Below are 26,862 nucleotides of genomic sequence, written 5' to 3' on the forward strand. Positions count from 1 at the left end.
AACATTGTTCATTTAATTTAAATTGTCTCAGGAATCATATAAAACAGTAGTTATTAATTTTCATTTTACATTCGGTCATGAATCCCATTGATATTTGGTGAACTTTTTCTGTTTGCATTTTAGCTGATTATTTAAAAATGTCCAAATATTATTATTTTAATGAAAACTTTTCCTCAATAGGAATTCAATCTTTTTTTATGAAACATTATAAAATGAAATTTTTTCATAGACTCCTTCTTCAACCAAATAAGACACTATCTTCCACTCCATACTAGTCCATACTAATGGACTCCTCTTAGATGAAGATATCAATTATTCTACATTCATCCTATATTAAGATGTTGAAAAAAGAAAATCAAAATAGAACATAAAGTTTGCAGTCCTCTGATCAATAATCACTACTACTACTACTACTACTACTACTACTACTACTACTACTATCACTATCACTATCCCTACAATTACCACTTCATTTCCACCACTACTACCACTAGCATTCCTAACTACCACTCCAACTACAACTTCTTCCTACCACTACTACTGCTACTACTACTACTACTACTACTACTACTATTACTATTACTATTACTACCACCACCACCACCACTAACATTACAGCTACCACTCCTCCTCCTTCTACCATCACTATTACTACTACCACTATTATTACCACTAAAACTACCACCACTACTATTGCTTCTACTACTACCACTACCACTGCTCCTACCACTCCCATTAGCACTACCACTTCTACTACTACTACCACTACCACTACTACTACTACTACTACTACCACTACCACTACTACTACTACTACTATTACCACTACTACTACTACTACTACTACTACTACTACTACTACTACTACTACTACTACCACCACCACTACCTTCTCCTGCTGCTTCTCCTATTACTACCACTACTGTTGGTTCTCCCACTGCTACCATTACTAATGATAAATTCTCATTTACTTAGAGTCTACTCTGTACCAGGTACACTACTATGTGTTTAAAAAGAGCACTTCATTTGATCCTCACAATAATCCTGGGAGAGAGGAGCTATTGTTATCCCAACTTCACAGCTGAAGAAACTGTACAAACTCTATGTGACCTGCCGAAGAACAGATACTATGTGAGGCTGAATTTGAGTCCAGGTCTTCCTGGCTGCATGCCCAGTATTGAATCCACTGTACCACCTAGTTCTCTCTTGTCCAAACTTCATCAGTAAAAATAATTTCTTTCAATAACATCTCCCACAAGTTGTCATCTGGTTTACTCTTAGAGGCTTGTAATGATAGCAGAATAGAAGTAGCCTATCTTCAGTGATAGCCCATTCCACTTATGGCCATCTTTAATTTTTAGAAAGTTACTTCCCCACCCATTACCCCTTAACTTTGATGATGATTTGGCACTCTACAATACCCAAAAATTGTTTTTAGTTCTTTGTTCAAGATCAAAGAAGAATATAAAACTATTTCCCCCTCTTTCTTTTCCTGTTGGAAAGTCAATGGGATTTTTAAAAATAATTATCAATCTCTCTGTCTACTCCTCTCTCCTCTTTTGAGAAGGGGTCATAGATGGACATCCTTCATTCTTGTTCCAAATTTGCTTACGAATTTCTGGACTTAACCATGCTCCCATTTCGATACTTTCTCTGCCCCCAACTTTTAATTTCCCATTTATGCATCATCTTCCCTCATTAGAATGTAATCCTCTTGAGGGTATGGACTATCTTTCTTTTCATTTTTATTTATATACCAGTTCTTAGTGCTGTGTCTGATAAATAGCAATTTCCTAAAAATGTTTGTTAATTTATTAGTCGATCTTTTCTGAATTAATTTTTCCTCTTTGACAGATTTAATGACATTAGTTATTCAAATAATCTTTTATTCAAGGTATCCTAACTTTTTTTTAATAAATAGACCTCTAGGGGAAGCTAGGTGGCACAGTGGATAAAGCACCGGCCCTGGAGTCAGGAGTACCTGGGTTCAAATCCCGCCTCGGACACTTAATAATTACCTAGCTGTGTGGCCTTGGGCAAGCCACTTAACCCCATTTGCCATGCAAAAAAACCCTATAAAAATTAATAGAGCTCTTTGGCAAAATCTATGAACCCCTTCTCAGAAACTGCTTTTTTAAAATTATTTTTTAAAACTCAGTCATCTACCATTTGTTAAACTCCTAATATGTTTCAGGTTCTGAACTAAACACTGAAGATTCAAGAAATACAAGAGAGTCCCTGCCTGAAGGAGTTTTCATTTGAACAGATAATTGGAGGAAATGGTCATTTTCCATTTGATGTTGGCAGAAAATAGATTTTTTTGTTTCTCTTCCAAATACATGCAAAAACTGACATCAATCTATGGACCCAAGTTAAATTCCCCTGACATAAGAAGAAAGGAAAGCACAAAAGTTTGTATTTACTGATACATTATGTTTCTCTGTCAGAATTTCATAAATACTATTATTTGGAACTAAAATGAACTTTAGAAAATACTTTTTCTAATTCCTTTGTTTAACACTTAAAGAAACTGAGAATCAATGAGTGTAAGGGACTTGTCTGATGTCACACAGGGTAAACACCAGAGATATAATTTAAATCCAAATCCTCATTTAATTGTTCCAGATTTAATCCATCCAATGATCCTTACGTTCATCCATACATATATCCATTCATACATCCAACTATCCATTTTATTATCTATTTACTTTCACATTGATTGACTTATTTAATATATTTATTTCAATGATGTTTCTCTGTGATGGTGTCCTTAAAATTCTGATAGTTGTTAAGGAGATTTTATGACTTTCAGGTTTCATTTTATACATGTAATTTCTCTGTGATTGTCAATGACATATCCTGGAAGCACTGAGCTATCATAGGTGCTTAAGAAATTATAATTGTCCCTGAACTTCAAGGATTATTTAGTGGCTTAGTCTTAGTTTAGGTGAATGAGGAAGTGAATTCTTAAGAGGATTATAAAATTCCTGTGTTAATAAGGAGACTATCATTGAATGCAAAATTAAAATCATTGAAAGACATTATCTAAAGTTGCCTCTTTTGTCCACAAAAATGTACTGAATATTGAATAAAATGGCAAATGTTTTTATGTAACCAAGGATTATAAACATTCATAGGAATTCTGTTGACAAGAATACATCTGGGATGTCTCTGTATGAAAAGAGCATTGAAACCACTTGCAGGGCATGGATACATTACACCTTTATCTCTAACGGGAAAAACAATACAAACCCAGAACCCCACAAATCAGGTATATTCTAACAGTGACTTGTATAAACCATAAGGCTGTACATCAGAACTGCCATGAATCCCCAAAGTGTATAATGAATCTGAAAATCAAAGCAACCACATGAAAATATGTTTTTTGCTACATTGAAGAGAGGAGCACTAGGTGCTTTACACATAGGTATAAATAAATAAGTCTATACATATATGTATATAGAAATACATATATGTATATATATATAAATATATACATATTTATATATATACATATATACATATATACATATATATATATATATATATATATATATATATATATATATATATATATAGTTTTGGTAAAGCAATGTGGTCAATTGATTTGTTCAAGGTCACAGAGCTAGGTAAATATTAAGTATCTGAGATCAGGATTTGAACTTAGGGCCTCCTGATTCCAGGGCCAGTGCTTTATCCACTGGGCTACCTAGCTTCCACAGGATATGATATATTTTAAAAATCAAACATTAATATACTTAAGAAGCTGGCATATTTTTTAAATGGACAATTGTTGTCTCCTTGGAAACAATATTGTCTCTATTTGTAATATGTACTTCAATTGCATAGGTTCACCAACTTAAAGTTATTTCCTAGCTGTGATGTTTCCATGGCCTGTTCCACATTCTTAGATGCTGTTGCCTCTTACCACCTCTGGTTCTTTTAAAGACTCACATTTCATACCCTATGACCAAATCTACTTTATAGTAAAATCAAGATCCCATTATAACAACTTGGGAATTGATGTGTTAAATTGGGGATTGATTCCTTGCTTCAGTCTTTTTTCAGAGCATTAGGATCTTTGGGGTTCCAGAGAAAGAGAATTTTTGTCAATATTCTATTTCAAAATATTTCAGGCCTCAGGGAGAGGGTCTTTTTTGTTGTTTGTTTCCTGATCTGCTGATTTACTTCTGATATAGCTCAAATACCTCCTCATGGTAACAACTGTAATACCCTTATAGATTTTGGGAGGACTGTGTTTTCTAAAATAGTATGATTTTCAATAGGAGGGGGAAAAATTAGGGTCATCCAAGAGTGGGGGGGGGTCAAGTACATTCCAGTAATTACTTGTCAGGTAATATTGCCTTTTGGAGGTTATCTGTTCCCAGATTTGAAATTTGGCGAATGAGATTACACTTTCAGTTTAGAGAATTACAGTGAGTTCTTCTTATGCCACTAACATTATTATTATTTGCCAACTTTAAAAAAAATCCTGATATTTGGGACCTTCTCATTGTAAGAAAGTGACCCAGAGAATATTAAGGAGACCAACAGAAAGACTGATGAAACAGCAGATGGTAGAGATGAAGTTACAGAAAAAAAATCCAGTAGATGGTCTATGACAAGTTGGTCATTACCAGAAATGGAAAAACATTCCCTCATGGCTCTTGAACCCTTTTGATGAATGACAGCAACAACCTTTCTTCATGTTCCCTGGAAGGACCATCTAATTTGAGCAAAGCAATTTTGTAGGGAAGAAATTACTTTTAAAATAGTGATAAAATACTGTCTTCAGCTCCCAGGAAAGTCATTTGCTACCATTGTGTGTGGAGTAGTGATACCAATTCTCAAATACCCTGATTATGGATGATCTCTCTGCAACATTGAATGATGAACTGTTGTTTGTAGGTTGTACAGAAATGGTGATTGTGGAAGATCTGATGGACAGAGCCTGGGGCAGCAATGAGAGTCTCAAAGCTGTCACCCAAGAAATCTCCCACTGGAACCTCAGTGTCCCTGACATTGATCAGACAGTCAACAAAATAATATCCTTCATTCTCTTAAACTTCATTTTAGGCAAAGAGGGGAAGGAGGAAAAGTGTAGGTATAATTTGTTATTTCTTTCTGAATGAAAGAATTAGCAAGAAGATTTTTGTTTATTTTTTATGATCTCTAATGATTTTTATTTTTACATTCTCCATGGCCAGTTTATTTCTTTACAGGCACCATGGCTTCAGGGGAGTAGAATTCACGTTGTATGGTTTATTATAACTTTAGCGATGATGTTTTATTTATAAGTTGAACAATTCTCCTGTCAGTTTAGCTGGTCTCTTTCAGAAGTCATTCTCTCCATCTGCCTTTGGAATAACCCCTCATAATGGCAGAACAGATAAAGCCTATCCTGACAATGCCAGTGACAGAAAAGCTCCCTTGAATCAGTCCATTTGGGAACACAATGTCTGTCACCTTTTTATCAAGTAAGGTCATGAGGTTTTTATGAGAAATGGTTGTTTTCTGGAGAGTATCAGTGGGAGCAAAAAAAATTTACCCTGTTATGTTTTCAAGAGGGACTTGGCTGGTCATTGTTCTCTGGGTTTTGTGGGAATGTAGATATTGACCGTGACTCCAGGGATCCCAGGAATAGACATATTGACGGGGGGATCATATGGGAAAACATCTCAGATCGACTCTTCTTTTAGCAGTTCGTAGTAGAGGATAGAAGTTAAAAAGAAGCAGCTTTTGGCTCAATGCTGTAAGAATGAAGGGAAGGGAAGGGAAGGGAAGGGAAGGGAAGGGAAGGGAAGGGAAGGGAAGGGAAGGGAAGGGAAGGGAAGGGAAGGGAAGGGAAGGGAAGGGAAGGGAAGGGAAGGGAAGGGAAGGGAAGGGAAGGAAAAAATAACTAATGAAAGATTCCATAATGATGACAGTCATATAAAGGTGAAATGGCAGAAGCTTGCTGATTCCTTGCTGCATATTTTACAGAGAGCCCTAATGCTCAGATTTTAGTTGGACTAAATGATCTCTCAGGTCTATTTCATTTTATGGTTTTAATGACCTTACATTCTTCATTTTAAATATCAGGGAGAAGTTTTACTAAAATCCTGAAGAGATATATTCTATTCACATTAAGCTCAGTGAGGATTAGAACTAGATTCTTGTTTCTTTGAATCTTCCAAATGTCCTAGCCAAGTGCATAGAAGACTCTCAATAAACATTTCTTAATTTCATTAATAAATGAAAAAATGCATAAAGAAAAATAGCCAAAGAATAGTTCTTCCTTCTGAATGGCATTACTGATGTCAAAACTTAAAGAATGACTCCCTAAACTGTTGATCAAGAACAGAAAGGCAGAATAAATGAGTGACTTCTCCCATTAATTCCTATCATTTGAGGATATAATTTATTGTTGGAAAATTTTCCTGATTTCAAGCTGAAATTGAACTTTTATTAATTTCGAATGAATGCTCCTGATTCTACCCCATGGAGCTAAACACAGGAAACCTAACACCTATTCTACAAACTAACCACTCAAACACAAAGACAGTTATTGTGCCAGATCTGAATTGTCTTTTGTCCAGAGTAAGCATAACCTCTGGAAATATTCAAAGACATAATGAAGAGATATATAGATTTTTAAAATATGACTTCATTTGCATTCCTCTTGATTCCCATTTCTAGACAATCTGTACATCATTTATATTTAGACCAAACCAAGCTGCTATCTTCAAATAGGGGAGTTCATGATGAAACACATCTCTGTCCTCTTGTCAGAGAGATGGGTAGTTTTGTTTAAATGTTTTTTCTTTTTTAAAAGAAAAGCAATAGTTAAGAGTGGCAATAGACGTGAGCCATTAGATGTGTCTAATATAACCCTTATATTTTACCTACAAAAGAAGAGTTTGCAATATTTAAGATTACAGAGTAAGATTTAAAATTCTTCCATAACTTATATCCACATGAAACCCACAAATAAAATATTAAAGTAATTGAGTAATACAGATTGTTTTATAGGAATTTATATATTGAAATACCTAGAGGGCCACACTATATATTTAGAGTCTCCCAATTAAGTTAATGAAATATTTTACAAATTCAATATTTGCTCAAAGAAATAAATAATGGGAAGGAAATAATATAAATTTCATCCACATGGTTATGTCTGCTTCTAAATTTGTCCAAAAGGAATAGTGCCTATATCCTAATTCATTTTTCAGTTAGAAAAAAAAGTTATTTTATGGAATGATTGTAAGTAGAGTAGCTTGATCAAGGATCACATCTTTTTTATCTCTAATGAAAAAAGAAAAGAATGAGATTAGTAATAACAACAATTAAAAACTACTGTGGTATGGTAGTTAGAGTGACCTTTGTTAGATCCACAGTTACTAGCTAAAATCATTTCTAACCGACTTGTGAGAATAGATGGTTACATTTTCAGTTGGAATATTTATACTTCATAACTGACAATTGCTCCAAATCAGGACTTAATTCACTATTTTGTTGTTTTTTGAGTATTAACAAAGATTAAACTAAAGAGTATGAGTATATTTTCCCTCATTTAGATTCTAGATGTTAAACATTTATTAGAACATCTTATATTGTCCTATAAATATCATTTGAGTTCAGGAATATTAATATAGAAACCTGAAGAAAGATACTCATCACAAGACTAGAAGTCTGGTGGTTGTAGAATAATAATCATAATAATAATAATAATTAGTGATGATGGTGATGTTGATAGTGGTAGAGGTGGTGGTGATGGTCATGGTTGGCATTTCTACAGAACTACAAAAGTGTTTGAGACTTACAAAAGCCCTATCTATATTGATGAACAAATCATTTAACATCTCAGTTGTGCCATTTATCAACTAGAATTCAGAGGTGAGTCAGTATCTTCCCCAACCATCATCCATCATAAAGGATAGCTTGATGAGGCTAACCCTATTTTCTTGGATGGAAAAACTCAAAGGAGATAGTGCTTGGATAGGGACAAGATTGTTGTGAGAAATTTGAGAAGTTTTTCCTGAAACAACTATAAATGAATCTTCTCAATAGACCCTAAAATGACAGAACACACAACCCTTCCAAAAAAATAGAACAAAATAGTTTTTCAGTTGAAGATGTCATGGAAGAACTTCAGGAAAAGTTCATCTCATGTGTGTAAAAGGGGAATGCAACATAGAATAGGTGGGAAAAGTGGGAAACCTGTGGGAGACTCAGCCATACAGCACTCCAGGTCCTAGCTCAGAAGGACAATTATACAGCAGATCACCAGGGAGGGAACCAAGTCTAGTTCACAAAGGGAAGTTTGAGTCTGGAAATGGTGCAGCAGGCAGTTCTGGGTTGGGCTACTCCAAGGAAGAGAGTAAAGTCCAAGCACCTGAAATATCAGAACAGAAATCCATGAATAAGACCCTCTGGCCCTAGCATAAAAAGCTTTGGACTGCATCCCCTTTACTCCAGAGCAGAGCTCAATTTTCGAAATAAGGGGAGGGGGGAAGAGCACTAATCATAGAAACTCCATTTCAGAAGAGAAGAATAGTGACAGGATGTTTAAATGTGAAGCTTTAAAGGGGCTTATGCATGGAGAAATGAAATGAGAGTCATGCAAGAGAGTTATAAAAAGGTGACCAAAGAAAGCAATCTATTTAAAATTAAAATTGACAAAATGGAAAGGAGAAAACAACTCCTTTAAAAGTAAAATGGGGGGTGGCTAGGTGGCACAGCGAATAGAACACTGGCCTTGGAGTCAGGAGTACCTGGGTTCAAATCCGACCTCAGACACTTAATAATTACCTAGCCGTGTGGCTTTGGGTGAGCCACTTAACCCCATTGCCTTGAAAAATCTAAAAAAAAAAATAAAATGGAACTACTGTGAAAGGAAAATAGCTTATTTAAGTGTAAAATTAAACAATTGGAAAAAGAAACCAAAAACCAACTGATGAAAATAAAATTCTAAATATTAGAACTGGACAAATGTAAACTAATGACTCTAGGAGACACCGAGATTTCACCAAACAAAACCAAAAGTTGGGCAAAATAGAAGAAAATATACACTATCTCTTTGGGAAAAAAAAACTGGCCTTCAAAATAGGTCCAGACGAGATAATTTATAAATTATTGATTGATCTGGAAGTCATGATCAAAAGGACAGTCTGGAAAATATCTTTCAGTAAATTATCATGGAAAACGACCTTAATTTCTTAAAACAAGAAGACAAAATATTCCTTGTTAGAATACATTGATCATCATCAAAAAGCTGTCCCCTGAAATTTGTAGCAAATTTCAGAATTCTTGGCTAAAGGAGAAAATATGCAAGAAGTCAAAAGGAATCAATTTAAATACCAATGAGCTCCAGTCAGTATGATGCTGGACTTGGCAGCTTCAAAATTAAGTATCAGAGTGCCTAGAATATGATATTCTGTAGGTTAAAGGATCCTGAATTGCAACCATGAATCAACTGCTCTGCAAAATTCACTACGTTCTTTTGGGGAAAATAATGAAATTGCAAAGAAATCGAGGATTTTCAAACTTGATGAAAAGACTGGAACTGAACAGAAAATTTGATTTTCAAATACAAGACTGACAAGATGTGTAAAATGGTCAGCAGAAAGAAAAAAAGTCAGACTAATATGTTTACATCCCTACATAGGAAGATGATAGCTCTAACTCTTCAGAGTTGTATTCCTGTTCAGACAGTTGAAAGGAGTATACTTAGAATGTGTGGGTTTACAGTAATGGCAATGCAACAATGCTTACAATTCTTGAGAACTGTATTGCTATTAAGACAGTTGAAAGGAATATACTTACATAGAGGTTGGAGGTACAAGACAGGTAAAAACAATTAAGACATAAATGAATTTTAATTGGAGAAGAACGGGGATAAGTAAGAGTTTAAATAACATCACATGGAGAGGCTCAAAGGAAAAGGAGGAGATAAATAAAAATAGAAAAAGGGGGAGAAAAAGGAGGGGAAAAGCAGAAACATGAAGGGAAGGGACTGATAGAAAAGAGGGCAGAAGGGGGGGTGGTCAGAAGCAAAAAAAGTGATGAGAAGGAATAAAGCAAAAGAAGAGAGAAAAGTAAAAACCAGTGGGAAGATAGGCTGGAAAAAGTAAAGAATTAAAAATCAGAGCTGAGAATGGGAACGGGTTGAACTCTTCCATAAAATGCAAGCAGATAGTAGAGTTGATTAAAAATCAGAATCCTACAATATGTTGTTTACAAGAAACATTTTTGAGGCATAAATTTTCACACAGGGTCAAGGTAAAAGGCTAGAGCAGAATATGTTATATTTCAGCAGAAGTAAATAAACCAAACCAAAAACAAAATGGGGTAGCAATCCTGATCTCAGACCAAACAATTGCAAAAATAAATTTAAATATACGGAATAAGGAAGAATGCTACATCTTTCTAAATGGATACATGGGTAGTGAAATAATATCAATATTAAACATATTTGAACCAAGTGGTATAACATCCAAAGTTTTAGAAGAATGTTAAATGAGTTAAAGGAAGACTTAGATATTAAAACTATATTAATGCATTAGTCTCAATTTCTATGTCTTTGAATTAAATACATATAACCACAAAAATAAGAAGAAAGTTAAAAATTTTAATGAAATTTTACAATAGTTTGATATGAGAAGCCTCTAGATAAACTCAAATGCCTTGTTCCCTGTGGTTTATAGCACCTAGAGAAAAATTGATCATGTATTAGGTTATAAAGACCTCACAATGAAATGTAGAAAAGTAAATCCTTTTCAGATCATGAGGAAATAAATGTTACATAGAAAGTTAAACTAAAATTAATTGGAAAACAAATAACCTAATTTTAAAGAATGGGTGGCTCAAACAACAAATCATAGAAATAATAATTTCATCTAAGACAATGACAACAATGAGACATCCTACCAAAATGTGTGGGATACAGTCAAAGTCCTTATTAGGGGAAATTTTATATTTCTAACTGCTTATATGAATAAAATAGAGAAAGAGGAGATCAATGAATTGGGCATAGAACTAAAAGAACTAGAAAAACCAATTTTAAAATTTCCAATACTAAAGAGAAAGTCTGAAAATCAAATGAAAGATAAATAAAATTGAAAGCAAGAAAACTATCAAACTAATAAATGAAATTGAGTTGATTTAAAAAGCAGTAAAATATATAAATAATAGATTAATTGATTAAAAATACAGAATGAAGGAAATCAATTTACAAGAACCAAAAATGAGGAGATACTCATCCTCAATGAGAAGGAAAATAAATAAAAATTCAAATCTATTTTGCTCAATTGTATGCAAAGAAATAACATGAATATTTACAAAAAAGGTAAATTGTCCAGAATAACACAAGAGTAAATAAAATACATAAATAGCCTTATTTCTGAAAAAGAAATGGAACAAGTTGTTAATGTACTCCCTTAGGAAAAAAAAAAACCTTCAGGACCAGAAAGATTTACGAGTTAATTCTATGAAAAATTTAAAGATAAATTCCAATTCTATATAAGCTACTCAAAAAATTAGGTGGAATTCTGGCAAGCTCCTTTGATGACAACAACTTGGTGATTTTCTATAAATTAGAAAGAACCAAAACAGAGAAAGAAAATTATAGATCAATGTCCCAATGAATATTGATACAATAATTCTAAATAAAATTTTAGCAAGCCACCAGCAGAATAATACACAATGATCTGTTATGCAAAGATGGTTCAATATTAGCAAAAAATCAACATAATTAACTATATTAATAACAAAGCTAATAGAAATACTATGCTTTGCTCAATAGAACCTGAAAAATTCTTTAACAAAAAACCTTTTCCATTAAAAATACACTAGAGAGCATAGGAATAAATGGTACATTCCTTAATAATGGCAACAGCTAACTATCAAAAACCATCAGCAAGCATTATATGCATTGAAGATAACCTAGAAACATTCCCTATAAAATGAGGGATGAAATAAGGATGCCCATTATCACTACTATTATTTAACATTGAATTAGAAATGTTAGTTTTAGCCAAAAGAGAAGCAAAAATCAATTGCAGGGATTGGAGTATGCAATAAGGAAACAAAACTCTCACTCTTTGTGGTTGATATGATGGCTTATTTAGAGAATCCTAAAGCAACAAGCCCCCAAAAAAGCCTATTTGAAACAAGTAACTTTAGCAAAGTATCAGGATACAAGTAAATCCACATAAATCATGAGTATTTCTATATATTATCAATAGATTCCAATAGAAAGAGATAGAAAGGGGTGACTAGGTGGCATAGTGAATAGAGCACCAGCCCTGGAGTCAGGAGAACCTGAGTTCAAATACAGCCTCAATCACTAATTACTTAACTGTGTGACCTTGGGCAAGTCACTTAAGATCCCATTGCCATGCAAAAAAAAAAAAGATCTAAACAAAAAAAGAAAGAGTTAGAAATGGAAATTACTTTAAAGTAATCATAGACAACATATACTTGGAAATCTGCCTCAGAGACTAATCTGGAACCTACATTTATAACATTAAAAAATACTTTTCACACAAACAAAATCAGATCTAAACAACTGGAAAAGATCAATTGCTCATAGGTAAGATGAGATAATATAATAAACATGACAATTTTACCTAAATTAAATTATTTATTCAGTGCTTATAACAATAAAACTACCAAAAAAGTTATTTTACAGAGCTGGAAAAAAATAGTAGTAAAATCCATCTGGAGGAAAAATGGTCAAGAATGTCAAGGGAATTAATGAAAAAAAAATTGCAAAGGAAAATGGTCCAGCAGCACCAGATCTAAAACTATTATTATAAAGTGACAGGGATCAAAATTATCTGGCACTAAGAAATAGATAAGGCGATCAGTGGAATAGATTAGGTACAAAAGAAACAGTTGGAAATGACTATCGAGATAACTGTAGTTATCCTTTGCATAATAGGACCAGGACAATTAAGATAATGGAGGCGTGGCTTGCACATTAGGTTTATTATAGTGAGGGGTATGTTGAGCAAAGGCATCCATTTCACTTTTCTTTACCAGAACCAATTTACCCTCTGTCTGATTTGATAGAAAAAAAGGACTTCTAATCAGTCTGGACTTCTAGTCCTAGTTCAGATGCTGCAGGATTCCTTGACCTTTGGGGAAGATATCCCCTTGCATATGAGTGATGTACCTTGGTGTTCTAAAATGTGATTTCTGGTGTCAAGTAGTGACTTACTACATCCAAGCCTATCTCTTTATAGACTAATTGTCAATTTGAGTTTTCTTCTCATGTACTTATGAAGCTGGGTCTTTTAGTAACACTGAACTATGACAACATGGTCACCCAAACCTGTCTCCCAGTGAATTATTCTTCAGCGTGACTTTCCTCTCAAACCTTCAACCTCCCATTAACTCAATGACTTTGCTTAATCAGATACTGTCTAGCTGGAGTCATGGGAATAACACTGCTGGATCACTAGTTGGCATCATTTATGATTGTAACTATGATGATATTTGAACATTCTTGATTAATGAAAACACTCTTGGCAAAAGTTCTTGCTCTGGTTCATTTTGTGCCAGTCCAAGAATTTCACCTCTAGCAGCATAATATGAAATGTTTGATAAGTCTAGACTCAAACTTTTGGAATAAAAGCTCCCTTTTGAAAAAAACTACTTAGAAAACTAGAGAATAATATAGCAAAAACTAGTTATAGATCAATATCTCACATCCTTATCCTAAGATAAGGTGAAAATGGATGCAGGGATATAGGCATAAAGGGGGATACTATAAGCCAATTAGAATAACAAGGAATAGTCTGTCAGATCCATGGAAAAGGGAGGAGTTTATGACCAAATAACAGATAGAGAATGTTATAAATAGAAAAACGAATAATTTTAACTACATAAAATAAAAAATTTCCATAAATAGAACCTCTGCAGTCAAGATTAGAAGCAATGCGGAAAAAAGGGGAACCCATTTTCACAACTAGTGCTTCTAATAAAGGACTCATTTCTAAAATTAATAGAGATCTGAGTAACATTCATCACAATACAAATTATTCTCCAATTGACTAAATGGTGAAAAGATATAGATAGGCAGTTTTCAGATCAAGAAATTAAAGAAATCTAGAGTCTTATGAAAAATGCTTTAGAGAAATACAAACTGAAACAGCTCTGAGGTACCACTGCTAACTTAACAGATTTGCCAATATGACAGAAAAGGAAAATGATCAGTGTTGGAGAGGTTGTGGGGAAAGTGGGATACCAATGCACAGTCGGAGGAGTTATGAACTGATCCAAACTTACTAGAGAGCAATTTGGAACTATGCCCGAGTTGCAATAAAACTTGGTGTATTAGGGCAGCTAGGTGGTTCAGTGGATAGAGTACTGGCCCTGGAGTCAGGAGTACCTGAGTTCAAATCCAGCCTCAGATGCTTAATAATTACCTAGCCCTGTGGCCTTGGGCAGGCCACTTAACCCCATTGTCTTGCAAAAAAGATCTAAAAAAAACAAAACAAAACAAATTTGTATATCCTTTAATCTAGCAATATCACTAATGGACTATATCCCAAAGAGATTGCAAAAAAAGAGTAAAAGATCCACATGAACCAAAATATATTTAGCAGCTCTTTTTTTTTTAATGACTAAGAAGTAGAAAGTCCCATCATTTGAGAAGTGGCTGAACCAATTATATGGTAAATGAATGAAATAGAGAACTATTACTTTCCAAGAAATCATGGAAGACATGAACTGATGCTAAGTGAAGTGAGCTGAACTAGGAGAACGCTGTTCACATAACCAACCATATTGTAATATGATCAGCCATGGTGGACTCAACTGCTTTTGCTAGTTCAGTCGTCAAAAGCAATCCTCAAAGACCTGAAAGACCTGAAAATGCTATATACATCCTGTGAAAAAACTATGGAGGATGAATGTAGAGCAAAGCATACCATGTTCATTTTTTTATTAAAAAAACTTTTTTTTGTATTTTTTTCCTTTCTTTCTCATGTTTTTTTTTTATTTGGTTCTAAATCTTTTTTCAAAATATGACCAATATGGAATATAGATGATTATACATATATACTAGATTCCTCAATGCTATGGGAAGGGAGGAGGAAAGGCAGCATGAAAGAGAAATATAGAACGCCAAAGCTTGTAAAAGGCTGAATTTTGATATCTTTTTTGCAATTGGAAATATATATATATATATATATATATATATATATATACATATATACATATATATATATATATATATATATGTGTGTGTGTATGAAGAAAATCTTAAAGGACATTCTTCTTACTATCTTTAGCCAATGGATTACTCTGTTCATTAAACAACTTTTGGTTTTACCTGGGCCTTTCTTCTCTTTAACCTTGCTAATTCATTGTTAATACTTTCGTCAGTTTTTAATGCTACCAATTTTGTCTCCATTCTCATATAACCCATTTTTTCCAGAATGGTTATTGTTTCCTTCTTTGTCCCTGGCCCTTTTCTGATTATGCATTCTGACTTGTTATTCATATTCTGCTGGGAGACAGCTTAGGAGTTGTGTTGCAACACAATGAATTCTGGGTTTGGAGTCAGAGGACTGGGCTTTGAATCCTGATTGGCCACTCCTTACATCTATGGAACTAGTGAAGTTGTTTTACCTTTCTAAGTTTCAGTTTTCTCATTTTTAAAATGAAACATTTAAACTGGATACTCTCTAAATTGCCTTCCAGCTCTAATCTACAATCCAATAATTCTCTCTTAAACCATAGGTGGTCAAATGGTGTAAGATCTATGGTCATCTGTAATCTCCTTTTTACTCCATTGACCTCTTAAAACCAGATGTGCTAAAAGCTAGAAGGTCTGCCAAGAGTATCTAGTCAGACTCTTTCACTTCATAGATGAAGAAATTGAAATTCAAACAGAAAGGGAAAGTGAATTGCTCAGTGTCACAGTATCAATATAAAATCCTGGCACTCTGAATCCAATTCTTTGCTTCTTTCTAATCCATTGCACCTCTGCTGGTGCCATAGGAATATGTGGCCAAATTATAGTGATAGTAATGGTTGTGATTGGAAAGTGAAATTGGATATTGAAAAAAATGGAGAACAATTCCTTTGCATATACAAAATACCAGGATCCCTGGATTTTAATTTTAGTTGTATTTTCTCTCATTCTTGCCCAGCTCATTTTTCAGAAGATCATCAAGCTTGTACTTTCACTTTTATGTTTTTTTGGTAAACATAACTTTTGTATTTCTGTTTTATGTTTGTGAATTATGCAACACTACAATCAGTGAAAAATTGGAAATAGAAACTACACAAAGGGAAATTGAAAAAGAAATGATAGGTGTGAATAGGTTCCAATGGATGATAAATGAAGAATTAGGAAGGAGAATTTACGGAAGGGATATCAACAAAGTCATGCATAATTGGAAAAGAAGATGAGCTGGGCACATGGCCAAAGTGATTTCCATTGGACAATATATGTGTTACATTGGCAGCTTTGTGATGTCAAGAAAATAAAAGTAAGGTCTCTGGCATGTAAGTAGGCTTAAAGAGAAACTATAGACAAGATTTATGTAAGTAGTCAGATATGACCATTTAACTATCTACATTACTGTGGTGGGGGAGATCTGCAATGATCAAATTGCAAACCCATCTGTTTACTTCAGCAATGATATAAGAAAAAATCTGATTGCTTAAAATGTTTGATATTTTTCCTGATTTTATAAACTTCAACTTTTGTCATACAACTATCTATCTATTGTCTATCTATCTATATATATGTAGCTATCATCTATCACCTATATATGCATCTATGTGTCTATGTATCTATCATCTACCTATGTATTTATGTATCTATGTATCTATCTGTATATGCTCATACATATACACACGTGTATGTGATGTGTATGTATAGTTGGATTTTTCTCTCATTTTAAAAGTAAAGCTGAATATTTAGATTATGTTTTCAAGGACCTGAGCAATGCCATCATTTTAAGTGGTTAACTATATTTCAGGTAATATTGGTTTAAGGACCTTGCATCAGGATGTTTAAAAATAGAATGGTTATCCATGCTAAATCCTATAAGGAGATTTTATAAATATAAATTGTTTTGTCTAATCTGTATTTGATCAAACATTTACAAAAATATTTATATGTCTAGAATCTCATGAAAAAATAAGAATGTATTGTCTTTTTATCAGAATACCTTTATGTATATCTGCATATGCAGGAATGTATGCATGTATTTATGCATGCATCCACAATCACACATACATACACACACATATAGATAGAGGGAGAGACAGAGATAGAGAGAAAGAGACACAAAAAGGGACAGAAATAGAACAGTCACAGAGAAACAGAGTAACATATTCCTACATAAATCCACAAGTATGCCCGAAGTCTAACTGGAGGAATTAGTACATAAATATGCTTTTGCCTATGCACAAATTTGTGCCTGTGTATTCATATGAATATGAAGACATGCACATAAATGAGAACACATGTATGTATATATATATATATATATATATTTATACATGCATGTGACTATCCGTGAACACAATTTACCATTCCACCTCAATGCTTATAGCATTGTATTCCTTATAATGAAGTATATTACTGAAACTGCTATATGTACTGAGATGAAATAAAGGGACTTTGTTAGCTTTAGATCATTTAACTCAACAGAAATCCTTTATTATGTTGATAAGCATTTCTTCAGAACATACAAAGACCTGACTGTGTCTTCCCTGAGTAATCTTTATTCCTATAGAAGGATAAGTTGAAATCCACTGATAGGCATTGGTATCATTGTGAAAAAATGTCATTTGGCAACTGATGACGGAGATAGTTTTAGTTTAAACTTTTACTCTGAATAAATTTAGGTCTATACACTTAAAGGAACCTAACAGTTCCAATGTATCACTGTAGTTTTTAAAATTATTTGATCTCACATTCACATTAAAATCTGGATGAGAAAAAGTTACTATTTGAATTCTGTGTAGAGCTCTCTTTATACTGATGAGCTGCTTCAAAAATCAGAGGAAAAAATAACTGTTATGTACAAGCATTTCTTTTCAAATGTAAAAGCACTATAGAAATGTCAGATACTATTTCCCTTGATTTCTTCCTTTGATTTTTGGAGCAGTCCACCAGTACAAAGAGAGAAGTATGCATGTGTATGCCATTGAATAAGCAACTCTACTGGTATCATTCTAGAGTGAATACTAGATAAAGTTAACTACAAGTAACTTCTGCTGTTTCAAAGGACAAAATTTAATATAGGGAGGTAGCTATAATATAGGGTAGGTCACAATAAAATCAGTTTTGTTCACCTAAAGAAGTCAGGTGCCCTCTGTTTTTGTTCCCAGGGTTTAGGAACCACTTGAAAAAGAAGAGATTTAAAGATTTCCTTAAACTCAGGAAAGTTATGGTTAAATGGATGGCATATTCTATTTTAATTTGATGTTTGCTATCTTTCAAAGTATATGCAAACAAAATATGACCTTAGCAAAGTCATTTAACCCTGATTGTCTCATATCAAGGACCATCTCCAGTCATCCTGATTCATATTTGGTCATTGTACTAGATGGTTCCAGAAGAGACAATGAGACTGGTGACTTAGCACAGTACCCCTTCACTCAAATCCAATTCGTGGTTTGGTCATGTCATCACCTCCCTAATGCCATGGTCTTCAAGAATGAAGAATAAACATTATTAATGTTGAAGATAATATTATTATTCAAATTATGACAATATACTCAATTTAATTCGCATGACTATTTGATAAAATTGCAGGACCCTAAAAGAAGTCATTAGATGCTATTGTGGTAACACAGTGAGGAAACCATTAGATATAAATTCACATGGTCTTCATATTTTAAAGAACTGGTTTGCACTTTGAAGGGTCTTAAGACTTTCAATTGGCCCAATTGTACCTTACCACTGGAAAAAAATATTGTATAAAAGAAACTGATGTTTGATTGAAAAGATGAGCAATGCTTCTTGTGAAACTGAAACAGGCACTGAGCCATCAAAGTAAAATGAGAAGGCCAGTGATACCTAGGAAATGTCTGTCAAATATTATGCTATCAAGATACTCATTGAAAAACTTTGAGCCAGCACGGCTTAATAAATGAGTGAGGAGATTATCAGCTTTTCCCCTGTTCCTTTGGAAAGCAAGCAGATAGTGGGAGTTTAAAATAAAGGGTCTTTGTTAGCTTTAGATCACTGAACTCAAAGGAAATCCTTTGGATAGTGTAGAGGAAGAATTTGTTGGGGAAACTCCATCTATACAAAAGAGGTCTAAAGTGAACTTTCCATAATAAGATCACGTGGTATAGGCTCCAGACTTTGGATAAATGACATCTTGTCCAAAATTATTGACTTGAGTGAGTGGTGACTAGAAGTTGGTGCTCTTCCTCCTTCCCCTCACCCTAGTATCCTAATTCTCTTTTCCATTAGCTTTTCCACCTTCCTGTTCAACAACTCTATATAGCTTGAACTCACATCAAGGCCAAAGCCAGAGGAACTTAAGGAATCATGGGTAATTTGTATATACAAAGGCAGATACCATACATATACACTTGTACATACATATTCATGTCAACAGCTAGCCCCTCCCAAAAAGGTAAATTCCAAAGTCTTTAATGGTAGAGTCCAAAAGGTACATTCCCAAACATTTATTCTATTCTCCCTTGTATTACAATTCTTTATGATGATCTTAAATACTTCACTATACTAACCTAATTGATGATTAATAAATATTGATTGATTGATTCTTGAGGTGAAAAGCTGTATTCATTCGTCTTTGTATTCAACATATTATCTAGCAAATTATCATTGGGTAATGGGTGAACTTTTATTTTTTTTGAAAAGGTGAAGAATTAGGTTAGTCAAAACTAAGGATAACTTTTATACTGGTTGTTTCATGAAATGTTTTAATTTTTCATATCATACAATTCCTCAAATGGAAGATTTCATCCCCTAGGATAATGCTGGTAATAATGTATTATGGGTTGATGTTATAATTGTTTTGTTTAAAGAAGCCACATTATAATCACATTAAGGCTCGTCAGGGTGTCTAACGTAACAATGGCATGCCCCGCTGTGTCTTATTACTTAAATCGAGATGTAATTTGGTTTCTGAGCGTACTATCCATTTTTCTTTCCTAGGCAGAGATAAATGATAGCTTACATAAAATTTGATTCATTTATGTAAGGAAAACATTGGTCAATACTGTATCAGCTGGGACATCCTAAATTCACCCTCTCTTCACTATCATGTTAGCTTTGAGGCATGATAAATATATTTGGTATTTAACAATCAAAGTAAAGAAAACATTGTATACACACACACACACACATATATATACACACACACATATATACATATATATAATATATATATTATATATACTAGCTTTTTAAGCGGTGTTATTAATCCTTTCTTATATTTTGCCTCTAGAAAGCACAGTCAGTTGATGTCACAATTGTCAAAATTGGGTAGAAAGAGAAGTATGTGAGTGTCTCACAGATAACTGAAATTCAAATGAGATTAGGCAGTTTTATTAAAAGAAAATTCTATGGAACATAAATAAGAATTTGTTCTTCAAGACTTTAAGTCTGCTTCTAACGAAAATGATGTCAGCAATAAGAACAAAACAAGCAGCCTATTGAGAAGAAATAACGTTATTTTACATCCTTTTACTAGTTCATATGAATAAAATAGGACAACAAAGTGCCTCAAATGCACTTCCCCACTGTGTTTCCACAATCATTGAGACAAGAGAATTGCTGATCCTTGAGTAAGACCTTAAAAGATCAAAACTGCATGAGACCTCTACACACCATCTTTTCTTTCCACCTGCCAGAGGTCATGTTTCTCAGGGCTGGCATTTACTTTGCCAGCCTGCTTGGTGCAATGCTACCTGCTGGTGTAGTAGCTCCAATTCAAGATGCAATGGTGAATGGTGGATGAGACGGTTAGAAATTGCTCATTTCCCTGATGAGAGGGGAGCACAGATGCATTTTGTTAAATAGAATTTGGAAAGTGTTTCTCAGAGATTAAATAGTTGAAGATGAATAACTAAAAACTCAGCTTTAAAGGTGAGAAAATGTCTACATCTCCTGCTCCTCTTTAAAGATATCTCTTCATAATGCTTCTGTAATGAAGTCCTCATTCATCAGCTAGTTTGGATTTCACAAGAAAATTAAAAAATTCATTTATTTTTAGAATTTTGCAAGGCAAATGGGGTTAAGTGGCTTGCCTAAGGCCACACAGCTAGGTAATTATTAAGTGTCTGAGGCCGGATTTGAATTCAGTTACTCCTGACTCCAGGGCCCGTGCTCTATCCACTATGCTACGTAGTTGCCCCTAGAAAATTCATTAAGAAGCATTTAAGTGCTGAATCTGAACCAGTTGGATTTTCATATACTAGATGTCCATATATTAGGGTGGAAATCATTGACCTTGATAAGATTACATTCCAAATTCTGGGACAAGGGACAATACACACACACAAACACATACACATATACATGGAGGTATATGTACAATATAAATGTGAAATATACAATAGACATATAAATGTCTAGGCCACATGCCAATATATTGATCTCAATATCCATCACTATTGCTAAATCTGAATATAAATAGAATCTATAGAGGAGATAATGAGACAGAGAAAATTAGAAATAAAATTAGAAGATGAGTAAGATACATGTGAATATATATTATCTAAAATATATTATTTCTTGTATACAGATGCAAACATGTTTAAATAGTGCACATATGTATAAAGATGCATATATAGACATATAATCAGATTGTGCACATGTGTGTGTTTACATGCATTGATAGATAGATAGATAGATAGATAGATAGATAGATAGATAGATAGACAGATAGATATAGATATGTAGAGGGACAGATAGACAGACATAGAGAAAGAGGGGCAACAACTGGTAGTATAATGGACAGAGAACAGGATCTAGATTCAGGACCTGTGTTCAAAACTGACTTCAGTTACTAGCTGACTGATTTTAGACAAGATAGCTGTTTTTGCCTTATATTTCTTGCTATAAAATTGTGATAATAATGCTATTTATCCCCAAGGGTTTTCATGAAGATCAAATGAATTTAAAATTTAAAACATTTAGTATGATGCCTGAGACAATGATAATTCTTTATAGCTAACGGTAGTGGTGGCCTTTACTACTAGTATTACTATTACTTTCATATATACATATAAATATATATATGTGTGTGTATATATGTATATGTGTTTTTATACATATGCTTAGGTACAATACCTCTATATTTTTTAGAAAATATATGTAGATTCATGTGAATTTCTTTAAATGTATATATCATGCCTATGTGTACAGACATGGATGTAATTGTATGTGTGCTAATATTCCAGGAATCAAGGTATCCAGTGAAAAGGGAGATGATACAAGAAGTATCATTCTTATCCTCTTCACCATCATAGATAAAATTTGCACACACACACACACACACACACACACACACACACATATATTTATATGAAAACCCTTTGTTAAGTGCTTTGCAATTATCATTTGATTTGATTATCACAACCAACCTGAGAGGTAGTTTCTTCATTTTACAGATGAGGAAACTGAGGCAAATAAAAGTTAACTAATTTTGCCAGGGTTACACAGCTAATTTTCCTTAATCCTTCACTTATTTCAATCTTTCTTATTCCATTGACAAATTCTGTACTATCTATAAATAAGCCTTTATCTCTCCCATTCTGAATGAAAAAAAAATCATTTCCTTGACCATGCCAATTCTATATCATCTGTCATGTCTTCTAAGCTTTAACCAAACTCAATAAAAGTCAATGTACATTAGGTGACTCCAGTTTCCCTCATCTCACTCTCTTTCTAACCACTTACAATCTGGTTTCAGATTTTATCAATTCACTAAAATTGCTCTCTTCAAAGTTGCCAATGATCTCTGTTCCTTTCTCTTAATCTTCAGGCTTCTCTAACACCCCACAGCCTATGACTCTCCCTTTGTAATCTCTTCTCTCTAGGTTTTTGAACACACATCTTTCTTGATTCTTCTTCTACCTTTTAGACACACTCCTCTGTTTCTTTTGCTATGTTCTCTTCCAGAAAACATCCACTAATTGTTGGTGTTTCTTGGGATTCTGTTCCTGGGCCCTCTTTTCGTCTCCCTTGGTAATTTCATCACCTCCCATGCACTTAATTACTATCTTTAAGGTTATGATTCTCAAATCTACCTCTCCTACCCCAACCTATCTTTTGACTTCCAATCTGGCAGCTCCATTTGCTTTTCAGACATTTTTAACTGCATGTTCAGTATATTTAATATGTCCAAAAGGGAATACTATCTTTCCCAGAAAACCACCTTCCTTTTACTTCCCCTTTTTCCATACAGGGTAAAACCATCCTAATAGTCCCTTAGCCTCACAACCTAAGAGTCAACTTTGATTTCTCCCTTTCTCTCTTCAAGAATGAAGGACAATCATCATCATCATCATCCCTTCCTCTTACCATACCCATATTCTTCAACCTGTTGACAAAACCAGTTATATTCAGCTCTGCAACATCTCTCACTTTTTTTCCCTTTACTCCTCTGAAAATGACATTAGTTCAGACCCTCATCTCATGCATTCATTATTAAAATATCCTACTGGTAGGTCTGCCCTCCTCAAATTTCTCTCCACTCTAATCTATCCTTCACTGAGCCAATAAAATGACTTTGCATAATTCAGGTCATCACTACACCCTACACAAAAAACTCTGGGGATTTTCTCTGGATTCTGGGAGCAAGATTAAAGCCTACTATTTGGCAATCAAATACCAAGTGCTCTGTTTGGTATTTGAAGCCCTCTATAAGCCAGCTCCATCCTCTCTTTCTAATCCTCAAACTCCTCATCCCTGACATATAGTCTTTGTTATAGTGACAATGTCCTCATGGTTCTTCCTTAAATAAGAATCTCAATCTTTTACCTCCAGACATTTTCTCTGGTTCTCCACCCCACCCATTCCTGGAATAGTTCAAGGCCTCTTCTGTGACTATTGACTTCCTTACCTTCATTTTAGTCTCAACTAAAATTTCACCTTCTTCAGTAAGATTTCCTCTACTTATCTTAATTCCAGAACCTTTCTCTCTATTAATTAATAATCTTCTATTTTTTTCTTGCATTTAGCTTGCTTAGTATATTTTGTTTGCATGCTGCTTCCCCCATAAGATTATAAGCTCCTTTAGGACAGGGACCATATCTTTTGTATTCTCAGTACCTTACCTGGCACAAAGTAGTAGCTTAAAAATATTTATTAATTGGTTGATAAATAGGTGTCTGTGGCCAGATTTTAACTCATCCTCCTTATTTCAATTAGGATGCTGTCCACAATATGACCTAGCACCCCTTGTGTCATTTTTGAGCAACAGAAAATGCATGAGTATGGTTGGAAGACAGAGTCCATGGGAAATAAGGATACATAAGGGGCGCCTAGGTGGTGCAGTGAATAAAGCACCAGCCCTGGAGTCAGGAGTACCTGAGTTCAAATCTGACCTCAGACATTTAATAATTACCTAGATGTGTGGCCTTGGGCAAGCCACCTAACCCCATCTTCCTTGCAAAAAACCCCAATAAGGACACATAAATAAAGTATGGGTTAGCTTGTGAGAATATTTGGATGCCAGATTTATTTATCTTTAGAATAAACTATAATATGGAAACCCTAGAATTTATTGATTGCTATTGTGTGATGGTCAGAATTGTGTCATTCTGATAACTGGGTTGAATTGGGATTTAACTGGGCAGAGACTTGAGGCAGAAAAACTAAAATATAAAATGGATGATGACGAAAAATAATAAGATCTCTGATATAACATCAGAGGGCCCTTCAAGACCGTTAATCCAATATCCACATATATCAGATATGCACACTTAAAAAACTGTCGACAGAGACTATATGGCACTATCAAAATTTGAACCCAGGTCTCTTGACATCAAAGTTATTCTGCTTCCCCCTTTTATTAAATAACACTCACATGAAATGCATGCGATGGAATGCTGAAATCTCAAAAGAAAGAAAATTTCAGGTGATTCAAAGAACAGATAGTTTTAGTCAATGATGAGATATATTGGAAAAAATGACATAAAAACATCAATAAAAGCACCAATAGACTATATATGAAATAAAGGTGAGTCAAGAATGAGGAAAGAAAACAAGAAAGTCTTTGGCCATCCAAACTGCTCTCTGTACCTATGAAAATTTAAAGGACTAATCCTTGATACATTCCAGGAATTCCTTAGGGAGTTTTTATAGAAGCACATCTATGCTGATTTACCCAGTATGAAAATAAAAGAAGGCATGAATGGGTACAGTCTGAATGGTAGAGGGAATAGTAGAATGTTTCCAATTCCAAATCCTCAATAAAAAGGTCTGATGTTGTTACTGATAGAATTCTTAAAAGCAATATTTTGCTTGCAGGTTTATACTAATTTTCAAATCAAACACTTCTAGGTTCTTGCATTTTGTTCACTGAGCTCTTACTATAAGAGAGGTTTGGGTAAATTACAGCATGGAAGAGTGTCAGAGTGTCAGAACAAGAAATAATCCCAGAAGCCTGCATTTGTATTTGAGGTGAAAAAGTCAGGGTGAAGTTACAATTTGATCTATTCTCCTTGGTGTCTTGAGAGACCTGGCATTTAAACACTGTGTCAAGGAGGGCATAGTCCATTGCATGAGTTATTTCACTTATTCTTTTTCAAAATTTTCCTTTCTTTCTTTTTTTTATTTTTTACACATTTCCATGTAAATCATACTGTGAAGCAAAACACAGACAAAATAATTCCTTGAGAAAATAAAGGGAAATATCTGCAGTCAGACTCCATCCATTCTTTCTCAGGAGATAGTAATGTCCTTCAGAATTTTCTTGGATTGTTGTATTGTTGGGAATAACTAAGTTATACACTGTGGATCAGTTTACAATATTGATGTTTCTAGAACAATGTTCTCTAGGTTCTGCTCATTTCACTTCATAATAATTCCTGGTAATTCTTGCCACATTTTTTCCCCAATTACATGAAAAGATAAATTTTCAACATCCATCCCTTTGCAAACTTTTGAGTCCCATATTTTTCTTTCACCATCCCTTCCCACCCTTCTGCCCATGGCAGTGAACAATATGATATAGATTGTACATGTACAATTGTGGTTTATGTATTTCTATACTAGCCATACGGTAAAGACGAATAAGAACTGAAGGGAAAGATCATGAAGAAGAAAGACGCATCAAAAATTTCCCCCCCCTCCATCCTATCTTCTTCCTATTTGTGCTTTTCCTTCTCCTTTCCCTTCATACCTCCTCACCATTGTTTTGCTTCTGACTGCTACTGCTTCGTACTATCCTCTTTTCTTGTCCCTTCCACTTCTCTGTAGGGTAGGAAAAATTTCTAAACCCAATTGGGAATGTATATCATTCCTTCTTTGGGCCAAAGCTGTTAAGAGTAAGATTTACTTGGTGTTTACACTCCTTTCTTTTCCTCTACTCTAATAGGTTCTTTGTACCTCTTCTTGTGGCATTAATTATCCTTTAATGCCTTCACCTTCTCCAAATATAATCAATCCTTTTTTTCAAGTTTTAATTGTTTAATACCTGTCTTGTACCCCCCACCCTCTGCCAAAGTATACTCCTTTCAACTAAACTAATAGAAATATAATTCTCAGTAGCCATATGCATTATCCATCATGATCAATTTGTTTCCATTTGAAGGTATGTTCAAATATACGCCCTTCAAATTTCCCCATAAAAATATAGCCCTCATGAGCTACAGTGTAATAACTTCATGGTAGATTTATACACACACACCCTCTGTCCAAGC

Source organism: Macrotis lagotis, chromosome 6 (genome assembly GCF_037893015.1).
Source record: "Macrotis lagotis isolate mMagLag1 chromosome 6, bilby.v1.9.chrom.fasta, whole genome shotgun sequence".
NCBI lineage: Eukaryota > Metazoa > Chordata > Mammalia > Peramelemorphia > Peramelidae > Macrotis > Macrotis lagotis.